The 22,768-nt window shown below is 36.9% G+C and overlaps 1 long non-coding RNA gene across 1 annotated transcript in view; it reads right to left on the bottom strand.

Annotated features, from left to right (window-relative positions):
- Positions 1 to 10,745: 10,745 nt before the first annotated feature.
- Positions 10,746 to 22,768, bottom strand: part of LOC123632231 — a 62,799-nt gene continuing 50,776 nt past the window's right edge. The window contains exons 3-4 of the long non-coding RNA XR_006733305.1: positions 11,928 to 11,965; positions 10,746 to 10,768 (exon numbers count right to left, since the gene is read on the bottom strand). This is a non-coding gene — a long non-coding RNA (uncharacterized LOC123632231). The remainder of the gene's footprint in view (positions 10,769 to 11,927; positions 11,966 to 22,768) is intronic.

Here is a 22,768-nt window from a genome sequence, read left to right as displayed (position 1 = left end):
TAATTGATGATAAAATGCTAAATATTTAGAACTATGTAAAGGAATCAGTTTTTATGGGTTCTTCAATTACTATTTTGAATCACTGGTAGAGGCATCTTGAGTTGAGATAATAAACTTTAATTTTTGGTATATTTGAGATAACTGATAGCTATTTTTTTTTCAGTCCTCATCTGTATTCCATGTGAACAGTAATGTCTGTGTATCTAACAATTGCAGAGATATGATATTGGAAGAGCAACATGTGGAGTTATGTTTGTATACTGCCTACAAAGTCAATAACATCATTTTCACCATTCAATTTTTTCCTAAACTTTACTGAAAGTAAAAAAGACACCATAGTTAAAAACACCGAAACTACTCAGTGAATTAGTACTTCAGTTAAATTAAGACTAGAGTCGGGCATCTTCATATGCCCTGCTCTATCTTAGACTGTTGTCATTGCATATGGTAAACCACACATATTGTACATGTCTATTCCCATAAACATCTGGAGTGGAATTTTTTCTTAATGAGCAAAGATTTTTCCTTTCTTGAGCTTCTTTTACTGACAGGAAGATAAGACAGTTCTTTTGGAGCAGCTGCCTTTCTAAAATGCTGCTGCCATTTTAGAAATAGGGTGCTGAGAGTAAATAAATGGAAACATTTTATTCATTTGTGATCATATGTTCATGCCTTATTTCTCAGAACCTCACTAGGGCTATTTTATAATTTGATCCACTCTGTAGGTGCAGATCTTAAAATTAATAATTATTAATTTTCAAGGACCACAGTGAGATTAGAACTATGGCATTTCTTGGCACCAGGTCTAGCCCTCAGACCACATTATCTTCCAAATAAAGTAATGGAAACAAAAGAGACCAGTTTTATGAAAGGTCAGACTAAAACCAATAGAAGCAAGCAAATGCCAAATACGTTAGCGGGTAATTTAATACATGTGTCATATAACTAGTAACTTTTCCAGAAGACACTTGCCACAGGATGAGCTGCAGGTTTCATTTATAATCCCTGATTTGCCTTAAATTGTGTTCTGAATATAATGCTTTCAACTTAATACTTAAATATTAGGAATTCAAAACATTATTTCAAGGTCTCACGTTGGGATAAGCAGCACCTGAATTATAATAATATTATATTCTACTAATTAAATATTTAAATGCTAGGAAAAAGCAGCAGCTCATAGCAAGCAAGAAATAAGCATATCCTGGCAAGATAGAGGTTTCCTCTCTCCATCTCTCAGAGCTTGTTAATAATACCAGTGTCTCAGTATTAGTAATAGCAATTACCATTTATTGAGCACCTACCATGTTACATGCATTTTGTTTTCTCTAATCCTCACAAAAGCACAGTGAGGTAGTTACCATTATTCCCATTTTATAGCTGAGTAAACTAAGACTTAAAGGTGTTAAATTATTTCCTCAAGACCAAATACCTATTAACTGGAGAGTAAGGTTTTGAATCCAGATGTGTCTAAGCCAAAGGATGTTTTTACCATCATATTGTTTAAGAACTCAAGTCTTAGAGCCAGATTGGACTCATCATGGAATTATTGCGTTATTTAACCTCTCTCAGTTAGGTTTTTCTCTTGAAAAATGTAGGTGTTAATAATGCTTTCTTCAGTGATTATTAACCCACTTTACATTTGGAATCAAATGGGGAGTTTTTAAACAAGAGTGATGCTCACCTCTCCTAAATGAATAAGAAGGTATTGTTAAAAAGCTCACCTGGTGATTCTAAGGTTTAGAAACTGTTGGGAACATCTGACATGCCTCACTGAATTATCAAAACTATTAAATAAGATTTATGTCTTCAAACCACTTATAACAGTGCCTAGTACATAGTAGTTGTTTAATATGAGTTTGCTAATAATTTTTATGGTATGTTTGTTGAGAATACCTGTTTTCTTTCAATGAGAACTAAAATGTTAAGCTTCTGGCATACAAAAAGACACAATTACTAAATGAATAAGTAGAACTGGAAACAAGCATTGATTCTTGGGGTACTGACCCCATCTGGATCGTGGCAGTATAGTCAATACTAGAGGTGTCAAACATTGATATGAAGGACTTGGCTCTTGACCTGTATCTAAAAACTTATTATCTAATTAGGAAGGCTAATCTGTGCATTTTAATTAGTGTGCTTGAAAAAATTGAAGATTTGTGGTAATGAAGGAAACTGTTCACGTTGTTTTTACAGGTTTATTTAAGCCCCTTTAGATAATTCTTTTAAAATTTTCAAGGCTTGTTTTTAATTGTGCTAAGAAATACATTCCCTTCAAAATTCAAATGATACCAAAAATCCATTGTATCTTTTTCCACTGTGTTCAGTTAATCCCTCCCCAGATGCATACCTTTCCAGGCCCTTCTAGACCCTCTTCAATGCATTTAATATACATATGTATGTAACTTTGCATTTGTTTAATTTTTATGTGAATTATACAATATAATGTAGGTTCTGCAACTTGATGTTTTCACTCAATATTTTTTGGCAGTGCAGATGGAGTTGCTTCATTCTTTTTAACTGCTTCATAGTGTTCCATATATGTATAAGCCATAGTTTCTTTAAGCACTGTTTTATTAATGAACATTCCCATGGATTATAATTATTATCAAAAGGTATTAATAAGACTGTTCAAAGTTTTAATATATATTGCATGTAATAAAAAATGGAAAAGTAAAATGAAAACATCAAATTAAGTGAAAAAATTTTTCTTAAAATAATATAAAGTAAATCTTCTATCAAAGTTGTATGAGTCCATTATTTTAACTGGCACTAATAATAACAAAACTTTTTTAAAGTCCTAGCTCAGGGCAGAGTGACTGAGGTCACTTAAATTTACTAGTGACCTTCAGTGAGGAGCTTATAAAGGTACCCCATGTATTACCTGCCTTAGAGGGGAACTGGAGATGGGTCCCCTTTTCAATTAACTCTGTAGTAATAGAAAAAAATTCTTTATAAAATGGCACAGTCTTTACTGTTTGCCATTAACCCAGTATAAGTTTTAAATTTGTGATTGTAAAACAGGTGAAGGGGGAAAAAGAGATACAAATACATTGTTAAACACTGTTACCAGAATAAGTTTCAAGAGAATTTTTCATGACATAAATCTATAGTTAGCATTTTATTTCAAAGACAAATGGATATATCATTTATATTCTTTGTTTCAAATAGTTGTGTGCCAGGAACTCACAGTGGTTCCTTCAGCTGCAAACCTGACATCTTCTGAAATTTCTGACATTTCCAATTACTCACCTGTGCTCTCTCTTCTTTCCTCCCTATACCCCTCCCACCTCCCTTTTTCTGCTGTACTTTTTTGTTATCGTGATTGAAAACATGAACATTGTCAGGTCACAAATCATAATGGATCCATCTGGTTTGGGCTTTCTCGATATTCTTTCTTATGGGTGCATGTCCCGCCCTCTCCCCATCCTACCTGGTTTTGCTGGGATGACAGTCAGGATTCTTCCTCACTGCTCATCCCTCATCCCACCCCAAAGTGGCTGATATGCGATTCAAGCTACCTCAATCACACTTTCTGTGTGGAAATTTGTATCTCAAAGGAAGACAAATGAAAAAGTAAAGTGATGGATCTCAGCCTCCAATTGTAGCACTCTAAGGAGATGGTCCCTGAGGTCTTGATACTAGAGCCAAAGATTCACGCTCTTATGTGTCCCTAAATTTGTTCATCTGTTCTCCCTAAATTTGTTCATCTGTTCTTATGATCTCTATTATGTCCTCAGTATCCTTATAGTTTCTTCTTTGCTTCATAGAACCATTTCAGTTGTTTGCAAAGAACTCTTGATGATACCTGAGTTTTACATTCTATAGTCCAGGAATAGTCAGGAATCAGAAGAAGATTCTTCTTTATGTCTTCTCCATCCTTATGCAGAACTTTCAGCGTAAGCATTCAGTCCATCATCTCAGGGCAGGAGAAAATGATTAGACCTATCAAATGGGAATAAGGAGTGGAGTTACACTGCAATCATGTTGAAGAGAGAGAAATTTACAGAGAAGGAGTACATGGACATATACAGAAAGATAGTTGTCATCTGCACTAAGGCTCCTGGCTCCTGCCCTAGTCCACCTACAACCTCCTCCGTTTTCATCATCCCCCAATCCCTGCCACATACAAACTTCTTCCCATCAAAAACTATTTGATGTGTACTGCATGCTCTTGTTTTTTTCTTCTGATTAGCATATCCATTCCCTTTCCATCTACCAAATTAACTTCAACTTTGGGTCCTACATTCCCATAATGTTCTTCTTAACACTCCAGGCCATATCAGTGTCTCATTTCTTTGTACTGTCTTGTTAGCATCTAATCTAACACAGAAGACCAAAAGCAAGAAAAGATGTAGAAGTCAGAAGTAAGTGCAAAGCTTAAAAAAAAAAAAAAGAAAGAAAGGCACATCTGGAAAACAAAAGAAATAAAAATTTAGGATTTCTGAGATACCATTTTACTGTTGTCTTTGCTGCAGGATCTGGGCTTTTAATTCCACATGAGTGTCTTTTAATGTTCTTGTGGCCCCTATCATTCATTTCTTGGCTGTAGATGGATGAAGACTGTTATTCTAATTCTATATTCTTCTTCCTGGTAGGAGAGTAAAGATAATGTGTCAAATGTCAGCAGCTAGCAGGCTACCTGCAAGTGCCTGCTGAAAAGTTTGTTGCCTTTACATGGGCCCTGACTATTCAGCTCTACTAGGGCCCTCGAGGGTGTATCATTCGGGGAGAAGAATATACATGGCTTATAAGAAATTACTCTCTGGTTTTTAATTTCAGTTCAAACCTGTATAATATTTCCCTTCACTTTCTATCACTTTCTTTATCCCTGGATAAATAGGAGTAATTCTAAACTACCTTTAGCATAGGTGTAAACTCTGAGTCTCCAAGCAAAGCATGAGAATGACCATTGACCATTGCTCCTAGAACCAGCCTTCTGGGGACCATCAGGACAAATTGACTACACAGTCGTGAGCTCAGATGCTGGCGAAGCTGCTCCAGCTGAGGTAGGCTTATGTTTGCTCTTGGTTGGGCTGCCATAAGTTTTGGGAAAGAAGTGCTTGACTCTGCAGTTCAGTGGATTAGCTTCCTCTGGGCCCTGAGAATACCTGATCCCACCACATCTTCTGTTCTTGCTTCTCTTGATTAGTACCAGTTGAAGATTTGAACTTTGATCTTGTTTGCCTGTTTCCTTTGTGATGCATAATGACTTACATATGTTTAAGTAGAATTTTATGATAAAACCACCTGGTTCCTCTAAAGAATACTAGAAGGAATGACTAATTCCCCCCACCCCATTAGAATGCATATCATTGTCTTTTTGGTTTTGGTTTTGTTTAGCAGCAGTTCTGCTATTGTGACAAATTTTATGGGGTACTGTGTACCAGGATAGATGTCACATTCATCTCAAATCACCAACACTAACAGTATAAAAGAAAAGTAATTAGAAATAAAACTTCTCAAAAGAACAGAAATCCTCCAAGGAAAGGAAAATAAGATGTAACATATTAATTCTACAAGCAAATGCATCTAAAACCTCTCTCAGCGTTGTGGAAAACAGAACAAACATCTGGCAGATTTCAGCGGTGAAGTAAAATTGCAATCATTGGTTACAGAGACTTGCCTTGTCCCTTGCTTATAAACAGACAAATAAGTCCATGGAAAAGTATATAAATAGGAGGAATCATGAAATCTCCTCCTACCTGCTGACTAAGATATCCCTTGTCAGAATGAAAGAGTAACTTTTGGGCAGAAATTCAGGAAACTACTGAAAAGAAAAATTAAGTTTTCAAAATTTGAACTTTAGAATACAACTCATCGATCCTCCCAGCTACCTCACTGACCTCCTGGCCTACACCCTCCTGCGTGGGCCTCTCCCGCTGCTTGAATATACCAGGGCTTCTCCCTGCCTCGTGTGCTCTGTGTCCATTTATAAACGTGGCTTGCTCCCTCACTTCCTTCAGACGCCAGCTAAAGTATCGCTTCCTCGCCTTAATCCTGAAGTATGTTTTCCTCCTACTGCTTATTATTTCCTGACTAATTATGTGTCAGTGTTAGCTTATTGCTTATCTTCCTCATTTAGAACGTTAACTCCTTGATGGCAAGGACTTTGTTTTGTTTCGGCGTTAAATCCCCAGAACTTGAGACTGTGCCTGGCACATAGAAAATGCACATTGATATTTGTTGAATGAATGAGTCAAAAGCATAAAAGCATGAGAAGTAAAGAAGGTGTGGCGACCATGAAGATGTACGGTCTGTGAGGAAGGAGGACTTGTTGCCCCACAGCCTTCAGCTGTCCCTTCCAGGATCACCGCAGCTGCGGAGACGCCCTTGCCATTGTGGGTGATCCACAGACAATGACCCATTGAGACGGAGGTGGAAAGGCAAGGCCACTTGCATTCAACGTGGGGAAACTCTGAGGAGCCGCTTCAGCTCCAGAGCTTCCCAGGGAGTTGGCTGAGGCTGCTGGTCCACATCACAACTTGGTTTCTCCCCTGATCAATCCTATGTGTCCCTTCTCCTTCCACAGATACTGGTCCCAAGGACACTCCCTAATAAAGATCTCAAACCCAAAGTCTACTTCCTGGAAAACCCAAAATGCAACAAAGTGAAAAAATGGGAAGTATCTTTTTTTTTTAAGCAATGTACTGTCTTATTTAACAAAACTGTTATCTCCATCCAAAAATAAGTTTCTTCATTTGGCTGGTATCTGTGGAGAAACTTCTATGTTCCTGGCACTATTTAGGGCACTGATGTGATACAAATTAAAACACCAACCAGTCTCCTGAGTTCCACAAACCTTATATCCTAGTGGGAAAAAAATAATAAGGAAGGAAGCAAAGAAAAGATAATCTGTGGTAGTGATAAGAGATGTGAGGAATATAAACTAGGTAATGGGCTGAGAATGGTGAGGAGTGATCAACTCTTTGTAACTGGGTGATCCTCTGAGGCAAGGACTTTGAAGTTGAGAATAAATGGCGAGAGGACCCAGGCATGCCTGTCTTGGGGAGGGATGCCCCACACATGTTTATCAAGTACCAACTACACACAGACACTGGAGAAAATCCCAGGGCTGCAACGATTGCTATAATACAGCCTCTATCTCTAAGAAGGTCATTTTCTATTTAATAGTCATAAATAATTGGAAGATTTTAATGTAAGGGAATCTGGGTATTTTATTGCCCTCTTGATTTAACTATTTATTAAAAAAAATAACTGATAATACCTTTATTAAGCACTTACTACATGCAAGTCCTCTTCTAAATATTTTCACATACTAACAAAAACAGAAAATCAGATAGGTATTTTTATCATAATATTATTATTAACAGTTAATAAAACCAAGACACAGAATATGTAATTTCCCAACATCACAGCAAGCTGGAGAAGTAGAAATTAAACCCCAATAGTCTGATGCAAGATCTAGCAGTCTTTACATTTCATATTATATTAAAACCACTCCTTATATGTTAGTAGATATTTCTCCCCAGATGTAGTTCAGAAAGTTTAACAAAAAAAGAGGTGGTCTCTTCATTTAGCAACAATAAGTATTTCTCTATGCCAATACTTACTTCAACTATTTTGTAAAATGGAAAGTAATATATTCTTCTTTAAAATAATTTATAACTTAATGGTATCATTGTATCTTTTATATAATATTTGTATTAGCAATCTCAGGAAACTTCAAAGTACCATAATCAGTTATTCCTCAAGACACAATAGAGATTTTCCTAAATTTTTCCCAATACTGAAACTTGAGAAAGAAGCAAAAAAACTAACCAGTACTTGCTGAGATAAAACCAAAGCACAAGAAAACATAAAATGAAGCATTTTAAAATTTAAAGTAGATCAAAATATACAACAAATAGTGAAATATAATATGTACAAATGTTCGCTTAATCCACAGAGAACTGAAATGTTTTCATGGCCCTGGCTCATGGTTCTCCACTGTCAGAGTAACCAGTATAATTTTCCATTGGATGAGATACTGTATCATTTGCAACTTAACAAGTGCTCTTTAGATTTTCATCCTCACTCATCATTGGAGTCACACAGCAACTCAACACTAAAATTTCAGTCTCATCAGGAGATATTTGTGCTCACTTCCTTATGTTTGTCTGCAATCTATTGCCAGAGGAAAGATGCTTCAAGCTATGACTGCCTGTATCTGATTTTTTTAAGTAGAAGTAATAAAAACAGCAAATTGAATGCTTACTGTATACCTAGAGCATTTCTGTTTACTATACAACTTATAAAGTACATATTATTTTAGAGATGCTGAGACTAAGGCTTAGAGAGGTGAAGAATATTGAATTGGGTCACACAGCTATTAAACTACAAAGGATTCAAGCCCAAGAGGCTTTAAATTTCATATCTCACACTCATAACCACTATCCTAAATTGAGGAGAAACTACGTTCCTATGTAAGTACGCATTAACAGTCATTATATTTTTCAACTATTATTTCTACCTCTTGGCTTAATGGACAGATCTTCCATCAGGAATACATCTAGTAGGTTCTGCCCAGCTATGCTAATTCATCTTCCCTAGCTCTGGCAACTTATCTTTATATCACTACTCAACTGGGTTTTTAACTTCCAAGGACTCCGGCCATTCTTTCTATATGTGGATCTTTTAGAAATCATCCCTTACTGAGTTATATGTTTCATGATTTAACTAGTAATTGGCTTAACTGCCTATGCACTTCTATTTTAAATTTGTCTTTTTTGTTCCCATCTCTTAATTATTAATGTGTCCTTGACCTATTGTTTTGCAAGACAAAATATCCTAGTTACCTCTTCTTAAACAATTTTATTGAGATACAACTCACATACCATATCATTCACCCATTTAAAGTGCACAACTCCTTGGCTTTTAGGACATTCACAGAGTTGTGCAACCATCACCACAATTAATTTTAGAACAATTTTATTACTCTCAAAAAACACCTTGCACTCCCTAGCTATCACTCCCTAACCTTTCAAACCCCCGCCCTAGGCAACCACAAATCTATCTTTATCAAAATATGCTTGAAATTATGAGTGGACCTGGATATACAGGTAGTTCCATGGATTGGACTCCAAAGGACTGGGGTGGCTGAAGCAGGGGCTAGCCCTGTCCTTCCCCCTCAGACCACTTTAGAAAGGTGATTAATTAGGAGGAGATGTTGGTAGGCAGGACATGGATTTTTCTTTTCCCAAATTAGTGGGCTTTAAAACTAATCCAAGATCCACAGGACTGGTTTTTGATCACAGTTAGTGGCAGGTTCTTGGTTATAATTTTAATAACTTTTAAGCTTTACTTTAAAACGTGATAATTGAGAGACCTGAAACAAATAATTTACCTTTTAAAGCTTTGTTGTCTGTTGCTTAGCTAATTGGCTAGTTGCTATTATATGTCACTAAACCTTAGTCACCTGAGATATAAATAGTAAAGGGCCAGGATTTTTCAACCATTTATAATACTAAGTTTTCATTCATTATACACACACACACACACACACACACACACACACACACACACACACACACAGGGAAAAAAAAACATTTTAGAGCTTTAGTGGTAGAAGAACTCTTCTCCCTGTATATTAGGGAGCTGTTATCTGAATTTGAAAATGGGCTTCTATGGCAAATTGTATGTGATTAAACAGAGCCTTGCTGCTTCTCTTTGTGTTATCTGTGGTGTACTCTATATTTTAAAAACTCTTTACAACCCATTTGTGCTTAAAAATAATGAAGTAATAGGTTGAGCTTCTTACCTTCTCAGAGTGAATATTCTTAATTTGTTGTTACCACTGTCTCTATAAATGTGTGTGTGCTTTGATCTCTTTCTTCTCTCTTTTACACACACACACACACATATACCCTTTCTCCATTAAATTTAGAATTGATCAAGTTTTCTAAATGCAAAATTTATATGAAACAATTTATGACTAGCTTGCAGATATTGGTTAATCATATAGTAAATGTCTTTCAGTTTTAGGTGTCTAAGGATTGGAGAAGTTTACCACCATAGAAAGAAAGCGGGAAGAAGACGGAACCTGTTCATACTGTATTATCCTGATTTCATCTACCAGCTACAAATAAATATAATCTAAATGGATCTAAAGATCTGCCAATATGGGATAAAGGAAAAGACAGAACATAAATGCAATAGCAAAGATGGCAAATAGAGCATAAACATTAATTCTGAGATGAACAGGAAAGTGAAGTAGAAAGAGTCATGCTTTCCAAGTCTTCCGATCAAATAATGGAAAGAGAAGGGGTCATCAAATAAGAGCCTGGAAACAGAAGATGCTGAGTGTGAACTATTTTGAAACCCTATCCAAACCCCAATATACATGTACAGAGAACAAGTATCTGTGTGTTCTGCTGAATGGTCATGTGGTTTCGGGATCTGCTCCAGCTGCTGCAGTCAGCATTTCTGGGCTGTGTCCTGACCTGTGCCTCAGTGCCAACAGGACATCTCTGTGGAGACTTGCAGTATGCCCTCAGCATGGGGCCCTGTCTTTAATCCCAAAACCACTTTCAATGTCATGTACATCCTGCAGGGCAGAATGGCTCTTATGAAAGCACATTTCTCCGGTGCTCTTGTTATGTTATTACCTTTGGTGTCTTCACTCTGGTGGATTCTGGTTCCGTAGATGTTTGACTCACGGAAAGGTGTTGGGATTATTGGTAGCAGAGAAAGAAAACCACGTTCTGAAACCTTATAGGTTTACATGATCCCAAATTACTAACCTGGGTTTTCAGTGCTTTTAGTGTCTTCTCTGTTTAAAAGATAGAAAATATGATGAAACTCTCAATTCATTAATTTATTATATATTTTCTAATATTCTAAGATTGTATATTTCTAATATGTTTTAGATAAACTTGTGCAGGCCTAAAAACAACAACTAAATACCTGGGCCTATTATAGTAATCAACCTGATAGCTTACTACCGTAAATGAGAATGAGGCAATTCCTTCCACCAGTATTCCGTTCCACAAATATTTTTTAATCCCTGCACATGAACAAGGCCCTGTACTAAAACTGTGAATAATATAACTATGAATCCATTTGAATGTAACAGTTAGATGTGGCCTAATATTTAGAGAAATCACTCATATCTTGGGCACAAATCAAAACCAAACATGGCTTGATTCTTCATAATAAAAACAATGCAAGCCTTTTCATTGAGTTGACTCTATTTTGCTCTGCTACTTGTCATAAATTTATAGGTTATATACTATGGCTATACTTATTTTAGTTCTCAAGCTATAAGTTGGTATTGACAGGATGCATCTTAAAGCATAATGGGTTCGTTTTATATACACCATGCTTTCGTGAGGACAAAGCAGGCTTCTGTCACAATCATCAGATAGTTGCAACTCTCTGTTGTTAAGAAGAGAGGAACACAATAGCCTTAATTTACTTCCTCTTTCATTCTTTTACTTAAGCCTACATACAAGCATTTCCTTCTTCCCAAACTTTACATCAGCAGTCTTCCAACTTTCTCTGCTATATTGATTTCATACGTTTTTCATTAATCATATCTGTCAGACCTTTTTCCCAATGGAAGGACAACTTTGGAGATTGATTTTCATCTCTAAAGTGTTAAATTTCCTTCCATCCTCAGCGGTACTCACTGAAAAATACTGTGTCAAAATTTGGGGCAAATTAATTGATCTTTTTGGATCTGAATTTCTTCATCTGTTAAAAAAAACAAAATTATCAAAACAGATGACATCTACATTCCCAGCAGCTTGAAGTATATACGACATGTGACTCGTGTAAACATATAACAAACATCACAGTAGGATTTGCAATCCCATGGGTATTTACTGCTTTTGCGAGGTAGTCACTAATATAAGTTAGTCAGTAGATGGCACTGTTTATTATCGTATTAACATATTTAGAAAGCAGTTTCAACATGCCAATTACCTCACCTGATCAGGATGGGTTAGGAGAGGAGAAGGCTCCGTTCCTACAGAAAAGAACACGTAGATTCCTTAGAGGTTAGCGTGACCTTGAGAGGGAATCCAGTCCAGCTTCCCATCTCATTAGACCTTGAAAAGGAAAATTCTATTTTAGATATTTTTCACATAGGTGGATATTTTTTAACACACTTCATTTCCTTTTTTCAAATTTGAAACACTCAAGAAATCGTCTAAATCACATCTTTTCCTCATGTCCTTATATTTGGTCCTGAGTGAAATTCAGAATAATTCTTCCCATTTCCTCCCTGAAAAAAATCCCTCTAGGTCTATAGGGAGCACAATTACTTTATACAAGCATTTTTTCTTCCTTGGGATCTTTGGTGATCTGAAAAACATATCAGATTTATAGAAAATGGCTATCCACTATGCCTTTTTGAATTCTAATATGCCATTCATTTCAGGCCTATATGTAAAATGTGGTATCTGTACATGCATTTAGTTATTAAATAATCAAAATATATAAATGTTCACAGCATATAACAAATATACATAGCCATTAGCCAGAAACAAATCTGATCTTTTGGAGAAATTGATAGAGCAAAATGAACACAATATAATTCATAACTATTAGGTATAGAATGTTGCTTTCAACTGCTATCTCTTTTCATCTTTCTGTTATTTTGCTAGGTTTTTTTCATGAACTTAAAACAGTTTATAAATGAAAATAAATTAGCAGCCAAAGTTGCTAATGTAATGTAAATGAACAATATCAAAAAATATTCTGAACAGTTTTTTTCAAAAGTTCAGAGAGGTAGCCATCTTGGACCATAAGATATTATTCTTTTTCTTTAAAATTTTTAAGAAAACATTAATGCACTTAAGTTTTTTATAATTCTCTCTCTCTCTCTACTATATTTTAAGTCTCTTAAAAGCATGAAATATGTTTTGTCTGTCCATGGATCCCAAGGGTCTTACACAGTACTTGCTTAATAAAGATACACTCTGGGTGTTGAATAAATATTGGTTGAGTGAATAAATGAGTATTTTCACCTAAGTTAATTTACTCATTGAGGAAAATTATCAGCAACTTTCAAGATATAATTTCAACAACCATCATGTCAACATTTGGTTCCCCTATGATAAATCTACTTATCGCATTGTGTGTTGAGTCAGTAGATTTCCTTGTGTTATTAATAAAAAGTGAAAACAAGGATAAACGAATGCCACTTGAACAATTAATCCTGTGTAGAAATGCAATCAGATTAAATGTTGTCTTTTCTGATTATTATGAATATATTCATTACATCATATTATCCTGTACAAAATTTTTTTCAGACAAAACATTATTATGAGCCTGTCCTTTGTATTCTCTTGTAAGAGAATTGTAATATAACCTTACTTATTGTTTTAAATTATTTGGAAAACATTAAGGGTTTAATTTTTGTGTTCATTTCATTTTATGTGGAGAGTTTATGTTATTTATGCTTTTTACTATTTTGAAAATGATTCTTAAACTTAACTAACAGTCCTTAATTATAGAATAGTATATGCATTGTAATTTTACTGTATGCAATTCCTGGAGTTACATCACCAAGTACTCTCTATAGGAAAAACCAATATATTTCAGTAATAAATTCACTTACTACTTGAAGAAATCATTTGGTATTCTGTGATATCCATTGGCATCCTATAAATATATTTAAAATAAATAGACATAGCCTTTTTGAAGAGGATATAGCGATGAAAATAAGTACATGAAAAGATGCTCAAAATCATTGATATTAGAGAAATGCAATTTGAGACCATGATGAGGTCACACCACACACCTATTAGACCAGCCAAAGTAAAAATAGTGACAATACCAGAGGCAGGCAGGGATAGAGATAAACTGGACCTCTCACATATTGCTGGTGAGAATGTAAAATGGTACAGCCACTCTGGAAAACAGTTGGGCAGTTTCTTAAAAATTAAACGTACACTTATTATATGACCCCGCACTGACACTGCTGGATATTTACTCCAACAAAGAAGGAATAGAGTGTTCATACATGCAACCACTTGGGTGAACCTCAGGCATCATGCTGTATGAAAAAAAAAAAGCCAATCTCTAAGGGTCACTGTATAATTCCATTTATATAACATTTTCAGGATAACAAAATTATAGATAGAGATGGAGAACAAATTAATAGTTGCCAGAGGTTATAGATGATGGTGGCCGGGCAGGGATGGGGATACTATAGATGGGTAGCAAGAGGGAAGAGAGATGTTTGCAGTGATGGCATAGCTCTGTGCCTTGATTTTGGTGCTCATTAAACATAGCTACACACATGATAAAATGTCATAGAATACACACAACTTGTACCAATGTCAATTTTTCTGGTTTTGGTATTGTGTACAGTTGGGTAAGATGAAACCACTGGGGGAAACTGAGTGGAAGGTACATACATACTACTTTCCTATACTATCTTTGCAACTTCCTATGAATCTCTAATTTTTCAAAACAAAAAAATTGAAGTCATTTCTTTCCATCTTGTTTGAATTCTAAAACAAACAACATATTTTTCCTTTCTTTCCTCAAGACAATATTTCATTATTTTACACTTTACAATTATTCTCTCCTAGTGAGTTTATTCCAACACTCAATAGATTGAGGTACCTCAGCAATCTTTTCTGCTTTTCAAATAGCAGTAAAGACAGGGTGCACAAGAAGTTCTGCAATTTCTTTACCCAACAGCAAGAGTGGTTAATAACAATATACTGAGGCTCATTGGGAAAGAGGTGTGCTTATAAGGCATGTTTATTTTTAAGAGAAACATTTAAGATGTTTTATCTACTAGCTGAAGTAGTAATGACTGTTATTTTCTTGAAATATAGATCATTGCTTTTGGCGATTGTAATTGAAATACTACCCAATTAGAACTTCCTTCCACGTTCCATATTATATATTTAAATGTGAACAGAGAAAGAAACTGTTAGGTATAAATCTGCCATTTATTGATTGGAAATCAAATGATATACAGTGAAATGCTTTGCATTTTCATTTGGTGCACAGATGTATCTGGAAGGAAACTGACTTGAAATTTGGGATGTCTAACCATAAATTATTCTCTGCCTCCCAGTGTGATACAGAGGATATGAATTTTAACTACCAATCTACTGCTAAAAGATCCTTGAAAACATTATTCTAGAATGATTTTTTTATGGATTTTTGAAATTTAAAAAAATTAGATATTTATCTGTCATTCACAAATACACAGCTTAGGTCACACGTTTGGAAACATTTTCAATTGTATTCTACAAAGTCTGTAATAATTTGTGATTATTCCTTCCATTCCTCCCTTAACCACCTTATTTGCCGAAATATCCTTTTATTCACTCACAAAAGCTACAATAACACCAACATCTCCAACAAACTTCTAATAAAATATTGATTTATTAAATATTTTTGCCAATAGACATTTGGTCCAAATTTTTATGTTGCTCTATAAATATGTGTCAAATGACTTTACCAGCTGAGAAATAAAAATTATGTCTTTGACGATTTGGGCTGACCTATTAATGCCCCTTTCTATATTCTGAAGTAATCTTTATATTTCAACTTTTATCTTCTTTATTTATTCCCTGTACATAAGTCCAGAAGAAAATATGTTAATAAAAATATTTCAAAAATATTTGCAGGTCTATTATATACTTCGCATGGGGCCAAGGGTACCACATTGTATTTGTACCTGTCTAGGTCTCGGTCTTTATTTCAGTATGTTCTATGTGCCCTAATGAGATCCATGAGGACAGAGCTGGGGAGTGCCGTCCATAACTCTGAGTAAGAAGTGGCCTGCATGGTGGGGACTCAAAATGAATCTGGGAGTGAGAAATCTGCACTAAAAGCATAAAATAAATTCCTTCAGAAGCATTAAGCTAGTACATGAAAGGAGAAACAGCATGATATCATGCAACAATAATCTATTGGTGACCAAGATGATCTAAGCTACAAGGTCAAGTGACCAGTGTGGCTCAGCCTTCCTCATTGCAACTCTCAGCTTCCAGCTCCACACATTACAACTATCTGTGCTCTGTCCACCCCCACTCTTGTAGATTGGGAAAGAATCACACGTACCCCCAACCCTACATGAAATAGGAAATCTGTCTCTCAATTTTTTAGCCCAGATCCCTTTTCAATAGGTATAAAAAAAAATCTAATCCCTTTATTTCAGGTTAATTGAAATAGTCAAATAAATTAAATATGATCTCTCTCTCTCTCTCATTCTCTCTCTCTCTTCCACACACATACACACATACAACACACACACAAACTCTACAGTAATTAAACTACTGAATATGACATTTCAAACTTGCCTACTATCACTACTCTCTGATTTTCATATACACATACTGGTGTATTAATAAAAGACTCTTAGCTCACTTCTCTGCAAAAATCAACTCTAGCTAGCATCAGAGATTGGAGATACATGTTGGGTTCAGATGTTTGTTTGAAGTCCTGTTGCTGTGGTGTTTTCTAGAATATCTTAAAATGTCAACAGTGAACATATATTCAAATAATATGACTTGACAAATGTCCAAGGACGCCATAAAAGAGACAGAATGAATCAAGAAACAGACTCCTGGGAGTGAAAGTGCCATAAAACCTACCAGTTGGTCCTCCAGTCCCATTAGTCAAAAAGAGGTCTAACGAGTTTTGCAGATAGTCAGCTTCCTCATTGTCCTCGCCTAGACTAGACCCTGAAGCCTACAAGGTTTGCCAATACCCATGCACCAAAGAATTCAATGAAATACTCTTTGGCTTGTTGGTAACAGGGACGTCTCCAGGACACTCCCCTCTCCCTCCCATGGCACACCTTCCTACCCACTGGCACTCCAAACCCCACACCCTCTTTACTTTGATCTTTACTTACTCATCTTGTTCTGTTTGTGGTTTAGAACTTGATTTTGGTCTCTATACTTTGAATGACTTGTAAGTTCCCAGCATAGCCTCTAATAAAGTAAGCCAGAAGGCATCGCGTCCCTGAATCCCACCTAGGTCCCTAGAAGAGCAATAGCTGAATCCCTTCCTCTTGCTCTCCCCGGGGAAGAAGAACACAGAGTCATTTTCAGTTATGTAACTAAATTCACTGTAGAGTTGCCCTACTCTTCCGAGCTTAGTTAATAGGCTGCATAAATGAAAATGTCAATTTTCAATATCTAAAGGAAACTATACCAGGCTTAAAATGAAGTGGGTCAGTGGGTCGGAAATTGACTAAAATATACTGTTATTTTTAGCACACACATCACAGTAAGAGATTAGCACTTTGGGAATTGGATTGTAGAGGTATTGACACAAGAGACCAGTGAAATTCTTTATACATCCAAAGATATACACATATGTGCGCACATGCACACATACACACAAATACATACACACATGCAAGCACACACACACCCTTCATTAGGACAGTCATTTGGTGCATGATGTATTAGCTAGTGTTTAAAACTCAAGTTGAAATTTATTATGCAGTTGAGCTACTGGTAACTGGAGATAATGATTGCATGGTCAATCTCAATTACTTAGGCCTAGAAAGAAAGATGGTTTACAAGATATATTTAAAGAAATATATGTGTTCATAAGAAGAAAACTTCAAGAGTAGGGAAAGATAAATGATAGGTAAGCACAAACTATTTTAAAATGCATCTCCTGAAGCTTTGAGGTTACTATGCAATTGTGGAGATCACTTATAATGATCCCTGAGGAGAAAAAAAATAAAGAAAATGTTGTCTATATTAATCTATACAATTTTCTGAATGTTTGTATAACATGTTATTCTCAAGAATGCAATGAGCTTGCTGTTTCCAAAAGCTATTAAATTCTGAAATATAAGAAGAGTACTTCCCAGCATCAAAACCCAAAGGCCACCGAGACACAATGTGGTGAGCAGAACATATGATAATCTCTTATGACAAATCTGAAATATGCATTTCTCAACCATACTAAGCCTGTTGGGAGAAGATTCCAAATGATCTGGCAACTTAAAGCAAAATGTATGCTTTGATATCACACTCCTCCTCTCAGGAGTAAGTCGTGCCACATTGCAGGAAGGTAGATTTCAGTGCTGCATTTCTAATTACACCCCCTAAAAAAAATTATTCCATGCATATCATGAAAGAATGTGACCTTAAAAGAAAAAAATCACCGAGTTCAGAAGGCTGGATAACATTTACATGTTCATGCATTTTACCACATTCTATACCTTCCTATTTCTTTTTTCCACTAATTTAGAGCATGTTCTTTCATTATCTCTTCTGACTTAATATTTTATAACCTAATAAAAATTCAGTAAATTTACTTAGAACAAGGAATTCATCTAATGACTCATGTCTAAGGGATGTTACAAAATAAAAGTGTGTTTTGTACCATCTGAGTATTTCCAGAGTTACTTAAATTTGTTGCAACTGATGCTGTGAGCTTTGAAATAAAGCAGAAGGGAGGAGTCCTTTGGTCTGTGACCTCTTCCAAAGTATGAAAGTTTATAGTCATTGAATGCAAATAGCTAATTATGCATCATTGCAATTTTTTCTTGTAATTAAAATTCTGAATGAGCCCAAACACAGAATTGTGAGTTCATTTTTCTATAATACAGGAAAAAAAAGTTTTAAAGGCTTGAGTTGTATACAAGTTCTGATTGTGTATTTTACTGTTTAAGAGATTCTTGACTTTTAAAAGTAGGGTAGAAATGTCACCATCTGCCATAGGAATTTTGATTGGAAATTTTGCTAACAGTTCATCAATTCTAAGACACCTAAATTTTTTAATACTTAAATCTGAAACTGGGATATATTTTACAGTGATGATATCTTAGCAATTTGTCATAATTTAATTGGCAGTGTTTTTTTTCCATGCCTTAGAACTGATGGTATCTTAATTTTGGTGAAATATTATCGTTGTTAAGATGGAAGAATTTATCTGACTCATGAATCCGTTTACATTTGTGTTTTTAGTAACCTTCTTTCACATTTTTCACTGTATCTTTCCCGGATCCCAGCCCACAGTACCTTACTTCTGGGCTGCAATTTTCCTGCCTATAAAATAAAACAGATGGATCAAATAGTTTCCAAGGTGCCTCCCATCTTGAATGTGCTCTGATCTACTTCTTTCCTGTCGGGCTGATTATCTTTGTAATTTCTGAAAAAGAAATCCCCCAAAGGCACAGTAGATCTATTTCCTTAAATGAATGCATGGTGGGAATGATTAAGGAGTAAGCTCTCACTTAAGTGAAATAAAGATTAGTTCAGGAAGCCACAATCCGGTTACTTAAAGTTAGGTTAGGTAGTTCTAAAAGGTGTTCCCTCTACACGACCCAGAATTCTGGGAAGACTTGTGGGACTTTGTGAAGGAGGAAAAAGATTTTCTCTTTCATTTTTGGTAAAGGAAAAAAATTTCAAAGAGCTGATGGTCTTCTTGTGCTCTTTGGTGTCTTTGAGAACAGGACCTGAAGGCCACCACCACACTCTATGGATGAAGAAGGTGAGGACTAATGTGATCGTCATCCTACACCATGCTCCTGGGTAACACAGGGCTCTCCATTGGGACTTTTGCCAATTGTGTTGCTCAAGCCAGAAACCTTGATTCCTCCTTGCTGCTTCATCACCCCTTATATCACATTAATCAATAAAAAATCACATTGATTTTAATTCATAAATGTCTCCTGTGTCTTTCTACTTCTCTGTATTACCACTGACACTACCTTGATTCAGACTACGTCATCTCTCACCTGGATCATTACAACCACCTTGCAGATGTTCTCTGTGTATCTGGTCTTGCCTCATCCTTTTCAACATGACGAGGCAGCTGTAGCTGAAAGTTTTAAAGTCTAAACATGTGAAGAACTTCCTGACATGGAAACTCAGTCACCTAGCTACAATGTGGTGAGTAGAATTATATGAAAAGCTCTTGTGTCCTTTTGGTTTTATATAGTTCAATAATTGTTTATTGCCTTTAGAAAAAGAACCCAATTTTTTTCTTTATAGCAGCATTTCCCATCTTTTTCATATTCTACATAGAAACTAATAATATCTATGTGACTTACAGGAATACACTGGGGTGGAGGGGTTTGAGGAGTCTACATTGATTCTGTTTTTTAGAAAGAATAATTGCCTTTTGTTTAGGTCACATAATTACAATAAGAAAAAATAAATTCCACACTGTTAGGAAACAGAGGAGAGGCTTCAATATGGCTACCTAGATACATCTGGATACATCTGGTACTCACCTCTTCCACAAAGAAGAAACAAAATAGTGAGTAGATAACCACACTTCAAATAGATCCTCTAAGAGAGAACACTGATATTCTACAGAAAAGTGATAGGAAATACCTAAAGCAAGGAAGGAGAAGGAAGTGAGGCAGCCTATCTGGCCAGGATTGGCTGGAAGCCTGGAAAGACCCCCCCAACATGAAGAAAGGTGAGTGAGAGACCCCCAGGGGTCCACATTCTCACCATAGTCTCCTGCAATCGTAACCATCAGAGAGCCCCTTACTCCACACAGGCCCGGAAACCGACACAGGAGCTGCCTGGAGACCACGCAAGGGCACTGTTCCAGAGAAGTAGCTCATGTTGAGTCCTATAAACCCTCAAGTCTTAAGTAGCTCCAGAGCAGTGCCATTGTGAGAGCCCAGTCACCACCAGACTGCTCTGGAGCCAATAGCCCCTACACCTCCCGTCCTTACAACACCATTGGTATTCTCTGCCTGCAGCCACTGCCACTGGAGCCAAGGTGGGAGCTGCCAGCAGCCACCCAGCCCCCACCCAGCAGAGGGGTGACCATGAAGGCCACCATGCCTGTAGCCACTGCCACTGCCAGCAGCTGCCACCACTGGGGATAAAGGGTGAGCCCTCACAGTGACCCCACTCCCACGAGCAGAAGAAAGGCTGTGAAGGCTAGCCCACCCCCAGCTAGTTAGGGCCCAAGGATGAGCCACTGGGAGCAATCCTGCCCTGCACAATACAGGACAAACTTCTCTGCCTCCAGTTGCCATCCACTGCAGGCTGCTGCTATTGGGGCTGAAGTGCAAGCAAAGCTTGTGACCCCCAGCTACCTACCTATGGCTGCTACCACTGGAAGCAACCCTGCCTTCTCCTGTAAAAGGGCCACAAGGCAACTATTGCTGCCCCAACCTGAGCGTTCTACCAGAGACTTGGGGATTACCCCACCCCTGCTTACCACACATAACGTCTGCAGGCACCACCTGGGGGGACTGGGGACAGGACCACTCAGCCTGGCTCCATTCTCCCCAGTACATACCACTGAGGACCTGGGGATCATCACCCAGCCCAGTCCACCACTGTTGGCACCTGAACACTCCTCCTGGGGACCTGAGGTCAGGCCCAGCCAACCTGGGGCTACCACCACAGCTGACAACCGACCACAAATACCACCTACAAGCTTGGGGACTGGCCCACACAGTCAGTTGCAACCACCACAAACATCAAGCTGGACCTCTTGGGACCCAGAAGGTTGTCCCACCACTGCTACTGCTGTCACCCACACCATGCCCACTACCTACGGGTCCAAGAACTCATCCACTCATCAAGCCCACTGCTGCCATTCCCAGCATGTGAACAAGCCCTCTAGAGGCCCAGGAATCAACCTGCATAGATCTAATAACATTAGTGCCAGTGTAGGCCACCCTGGGGCCCAAGGACAGGTATGCTCGGCCCACCATTGCCACTACAGGTGACTGAAGACTGGCCCATCTGGCATCCAAGTGCCCAGTAACAACTGCACCCTAAGCCACTGATGATATCACAGACATCACTGATCCTGTTTACAGCCAAAGAAATCAAGCAGATACTACACTACAGTAGGCACACAGAACCGAAGCCAAAGTGCCTTACCCAATGAAAACCATACATACATCTTCAGGAAAAGGTCCTTTCCTATGAAAGCAAATTTAAAAATTTGGAAGAAGAAACTGTTGTATCTGATACACTGATATTAACACAACGACACATGAAACCTGTAAAAGTAAGGAAACATGAGACCTCCAAAGGAACACAATAATTTCCCAGCAACAGATTCCAACTGAAAAGAAATTTATGAAATCCTGGAAAAAGAATTAAAACTAATGATATTAAAGAAGCTCAATGAGATACAAGAGAATACTTAAAAATAGTGCAAATAAATCAGGAAAATAATTTAGGTGACGAATGAGAAATTCACCAAAGAGATAGACATCATAAAAAAGAATGAAAATTCTGGAACTGAAGAATTCATTGAATGAAATAAAAATTAAAACTGAAAACTTCAACAACAGACTAGATCAAGGAGAAGAAAGAATCTCAGAACTGGGTTACAGGTTTTTGAAATTACCCAGTCAGACAAAAATAAAGAAAAAAGAATAAAAAAAAAGATTGAGCAAGTCTATGTGATATATGGTATGCCATAAAGCAACCAAATATTCAAACTTTTTGGTTATGGAAGGCAAAGAGAAAACTAAAGGGTTAGAAAGCTTATATAATTAGATAATAGCTGAAAACATCCCAAATCTAGTAAGAGACTTAGACATTCAGGTACATGAAACCCAGAGATCCCCAACTATTAATAGATACAATTCAAACAGATCTTCTCCATGGCACATTATAGTCAAACTGTAAAAAGTCAGGGATAGAGAGAATTCTAAAAACAATAAGAGAAAACTGTCTAGTCATTTACACAGGAAACCCTATCAGACTAACAGTGGACTTCTCAGCAGAAACCTTACAGGCCAGGAGAGAATGGGATGATACATTCAAAATGCTGAAAGAAAAACCATTGCCACCCAAGGATACTATGAAGTTATCCTTCATAAATGAAGGAGAAATAA

The sequence above is a fragment of the Lemur catta genome, chromosome 2, assembly GCF_020740605.2.
Source record: "Lemur catta isolate mLemCat1 chromosome 2, mLemCat1.pri, whole genome shotgun sequence".
Taxonomy (NCBI): Eukaryota; Metazoa; Chordata; class Mammalia; order Primates; family Lemuridae; genus Lemur; species Lemur catta.
This window is presented reverse-complemented; position numbering and strand designations above follow the sequence as displayed.